The following is a 4,907-nucleotide window of genomic DNA, read 5'->3' on the forward strand; positions in this document are numbered from 1 at the left end:
ACAATAGCTGCTTCTCCGTCTAATTGTTTCGATGCCTCTACTGTCAACTGAAGATAACCTATAGTATTAATACTAATAATATAATAATAAAGGCTTGTCTGTATACAGCCTGCGGTGCGGCGAAGTGCTGAACGTGAAACTCGTGGTCTTCGGTAGCCATAGACCAACGAAAAGTTGTCTGTTAATATTGTTGTTATTTCTGTTGATAATATTGGTGTACTGCTAGTTGATGACATTGCTGTAGTGCTAGTTGATGATGTTGCTGCAGTGCTAGTTGATGATATTGCTGCAGTGCTAGTTGATGATATTGCTGCAGTGCTAGAGTGCAGTGTACTGCGTCAAAAACTGCAAAGACAAGAGAGTGCAGTGTACTGCGTCAAAAACTGCAAAGACAAGAGAGTGCAGTGTACTGCGTCAAGAACTGCCAAGACAAAAGAGTGCAGTGTAGTGTACTACGTCAAGAACTGCCAAGACAAAAGAGTGCAGTGTAGTGCGTCATGAACTGCCAAGACAAAAGAGTGCAGTGTACTGCGTCAAGAACTGCCAAGATAAGAGAGTGCAGTGTACTGAGTCAAGAACTGCCAAGATAAGAGAGTGCAGTGTACTGAGTCAAGAACTGCCAAGATAAGAGAGTGCAGTGTACTGCGTCAAGAACTGCCAAGACAAAAGAGTACAGTGTACTGCGTCAAGAACTGCCAAGACAAAAGAGTGCAGTGTACTGCGTCAAGAACTCCCAAGAAAAAGTGTAGTGTACTGCGTCAAGAACTGCCAAGACAAAAGAGTGCAGTGTACTGCGTCAAGAACTCCCAAGAAAAAGTGCAGTGTACTGCGTCAAGAACTGCCAAGAGATCGCAGTGTCCTCGTTGACAGACCACAAATGACCGACCTCTGCAATCCTTGTTAGGCAAATGACGCTCGCCGCTAATGAAGCGACAATAAATCTTTATTCAGGTCCAGTAGAGCAGTAAAACTGAAGAAAATTTCACGGCTTGCGAAATAAATGTTTCGAATGGGTCTGTAAAATTAGTGGCTTTAATGGCCTCAGAGCTGTTAAACGCGTCATGAATTGTCTGTTTACAGCCTGCTGTGCGGCGAAGTGCTGAACGTGAAACTCGTGGTCCACGGTAGCCATAGACCAACGAAAAGTAGTCTGTTAATATTGCTGTTATTTCTGTTGATAGTATTGGTGTTCTGCTAGTTGATGATATTGCTTTACTGCTAGTCGATGATATTGCCTGTAGTTCTAGCTGATGATATTGCAGTAGTGCTAGTTGATGATATTGCTGCTGTGCTAGTTGATGATAGCGCTGCTGTGCTAGCTGATGATGTTGCTGCAGTGCTAGTTGATGATAGTGCTGCTGTGCTAGTTGATGATAGTGCTGCTGTGCTAGTTGATGATATTGCTGCAGTTAAATAGTTAGCAGTTATATACATAGATAATAATTAAACTTAGTGATCAAAAAGAAGGATGTAGACAACGGGTTTGGAATTCTTAATAATTATTAATATTATAATAATTTAATTAATTATACTTCGTTTTTAATTAGTTTAATTAATTTTATTTTTATTCGTTTATTTAAGCTGACTCTTCAGTGTGGAGCTAATCAATTAGTTGTGGTTTTTCAACGTTGAAATCAACGTTTTTACACAATTATAATTAGGTCGTTGATTTATGATCAAAACAAATTATTTTTATATTAGTGTATTTAATTTATCATCACATAAATCACTGAATTTCACGACAACATTCATCACAAATTCCCTCTGGAGCACATTTATAATAATACCTAAAATAGAAATACTGTAAGCCAATTGAACTGCAGATAAGAACTGCTAACCTAGAGCCCGAATCTATGCAGGTGGGCGACAGGCATTCAAAAATTAGCTCATTTCACCTTCAAGTACAAAGCTAGGAAAGGAAACTCGTTAAAAAAGCCTTCAACTCGCATATAATTTCGACAAATTTTGGCTCAAAATAGAGGCTTACCTACGGCACTCACCGCTAGAGGGCTACCACCACAACCATCCCATACAATGAAGGCTAATGACTTGCCTAAGGTAATAATCTCAGACCTTTTACTTATGGTTTTTGCATGCCTATACATTTAGACTTGCTACAGGAATAATGAGGATGTGCATTAAGTGATGGAATGAAATTTGTCCGAAAAAAAAAAAGTTTTCATATGAACAATTATTACAAAACGAGATTATTTTAGAATGAAAAAAAAAAGAATTCAGTCCGAAAAAAAAAGAAGTTTTCATATGAACAATTACAGCAGATAATTTTAGGGGAAAAAAGAATTGAAAGCTATTGAATAAAATCTAGTAATAAAACAGTTCATTACCGCAGTACAAATTTTATAGAAAAGAACTGTATATTTAGCAAAAAGTGAATATCAGGACTGTCAAAAAATCTTATTCATAATGAGTGAATATAATCTTTAAAGCATATACATTGAAACGAAAAAAATAACTAAAATTTTTATTATTGCTGGCTATCGGAAGAAGAATTTTTTAAGGAAATCGCAGCAAACAAAATTGCTCCTGAGTATTTCCGTTTGAGCGAATGTGAAGCAACAAATAAGTATATGTTTACTAGGCCTATCGTGTGCTGTTCCTACTCTCTGGGCGGCTCAGCTGCGAAGTTTAAACCGCGGACAAAGAAAGTCCTTTACAGTGTGAGACTTACACAGTCTTTACACAGAGTGTGAATGTGTGAGACTTACACAGTCTTTACACAGAGTGTGTGAATATATGTGTACACAGAGTGTGAAAAGACTTACACTATCTTTACACAGCGTATGTGAATATGTGTGAGATTTACGCAGTCAATACACAGCGAGTGTGAATGTGTGAGACATACACAGTCTTTACATAGCGTGTGTGAATGTGTGAGACTCACACAGTCTTTACACAGCGAGTATGAATGTGCGAGACTTATACAGCCTTTACACAGCGAGTGTGAATGTGCGAGACTCACACAGTCTTTACACAGCGAGTATGAATGTGTGAGACTTATACAGTCTTTACACAGCGAGTGTGAATGTGTGAGACTTTTACAGCCTTGCCATGACCAACACAGCGTGTGTGAATATGTATGAAACTAACGCAGCCTTGGTAGGACCAACACAGCGCGTGTGAATGTATGAGACTTACACAGACTGATACAGCGTTTTTGAATGTATAAGTATTCATATATAGCCGCAACCTTGTGGTTCACCACCACCGGCAGTACGAGTCTTGAGAACGCTTATTTTGTGCTTTGCGTTCAGACCAAACTTTTCCATACGCATTTATAATGAATAATAAACGACTGACGTAAAAAGATAAATTTTTTATTTTAAGCGATAGATTTCTCGTCTATTTTAACATATCTCATAAAATTTCTTGCTTCCTTTTTTCAATGATACAATTTGTATTAAGAAAAGAGTATATAAGTGTTCGTTGTATAAAAATGAAAAATAGTCAAAATTTTCAGCTCTGAGCATTTTATCAATAAATTTGCGTAATATATTCTGAACAAATAGGCGACCGAAACATTAACGTACATTCAGAAAAACCAGCAAAAGTTTGTTCAAATAGCGGAAAATACATAATAATTTGAGGAAAAGATTGTATCAAAAGTGGAAATTCGGTTTTGCAATTGATGGATGTAAATTAAATTTAAATATGTAAAATGATTTTTTTGATTTTCCATATTTTGAGGAAATGGAATTCCTGTTTTCAATGTAGAATTTTTGATTGCAGAGGTCTTTATTTAATTAGACTGCATAAAACTTTGTTTTTATTAACGGGATTAGGAATTATGGGAATATAAGGAAAAGAATTTCAAAATTGCAGGAATTATCCCACACTATTATTTATTAATTAACTACTGGATAACTACAATTAATTCGGTTGCGTATGAATTACTCGGATTACGGAACACGGTATTTACATTCTCGTTGTCGGTCATCGTGAAGGATTTCATTCTTTTTTTTTTTCTTCGTTCTTCTTTTTTTCTTAGTTCTTCTTTTCTTCTTCATTCTTCTTTTTCTTCATTCTTCTTTTTTTCTTCGTTTTTCTTTTTTTCTTCATTCTTCTTTTTTTCTTCATTCTTCTTTTTTTCTTCGTTCTTCTTTTTTTCTTCGTTCTTCTTTTGTTATGGCAAGAAGAGAGTGAAGTTCTGGTCTGAGTTTTCTTCACGATCCCAAGAAGGTTAGGCAGGTATAAGTTGTTTATTATATCATTCATAATGATGTGAATGATTGGTTCCGGAAAATCATTCATAATGATGAGATTGATTGGCACCGGAATATCATTCATAATGATGAGAATGATTGGTTCCAAGACAAGAAAATAGAGCGTAAGTACTTACGTTCACTTAGCGAGTTTTGAAAGTATGGCTCAGTATCTCAATCTAGTGGTCATGACACGGTAGGTTTCAGTGAGCCCGACATCGTTCAGTGCCGCTCTTCCCTCCGATCGATTGATTCTATGAAATAAATTAGTAAAGAGCATTGATATAGATGGACAGATGGCGACTCTGGCCACCGCCAGGTGGCGGCCGAGAGGCTAACTTAATTATAACGGTCACGTCAGAGTGTGATACTCAGCACTAGCTTCAATTTATAATCGCATATATTCTTTACATTTTTGGCATAAGCTTATTCATATTAACATTTTTGGTATAAGCTAATTCATTTCCTTCCAATTTTCGGTATAAGCTCATTCATATTTTTCCATTTTTTTAAAACTCAAAAGATTTCTTCTTCCAATTAGCCGCTCATACTACCATGCCCACTCAATACCTACCAATCAACGTGACCACAAACCCTGATTATTTTGAACCTACTCAATATTATCAGGAGCTACTTTTCCCAACATTGAGTTCATTTAACCATCAACTCAATACTAGTAGAATATAC

Source organism: Hyalella azteca, unplaced genomic scaffold (assembly GCF_000764305.2).
Source record: "Hyalella azteca isolate HAZT.00-mixed unplaced genomic scaffold, Hazt_2.0.2 contig5945, whole genome shotgun sequence".
Lineage (NCBI taxonomy): Eukaryota > Metazoa > Arthropoda > Malacostraca > Amphipoda > Hyalellidae > Hyalella > Hyalella azteca.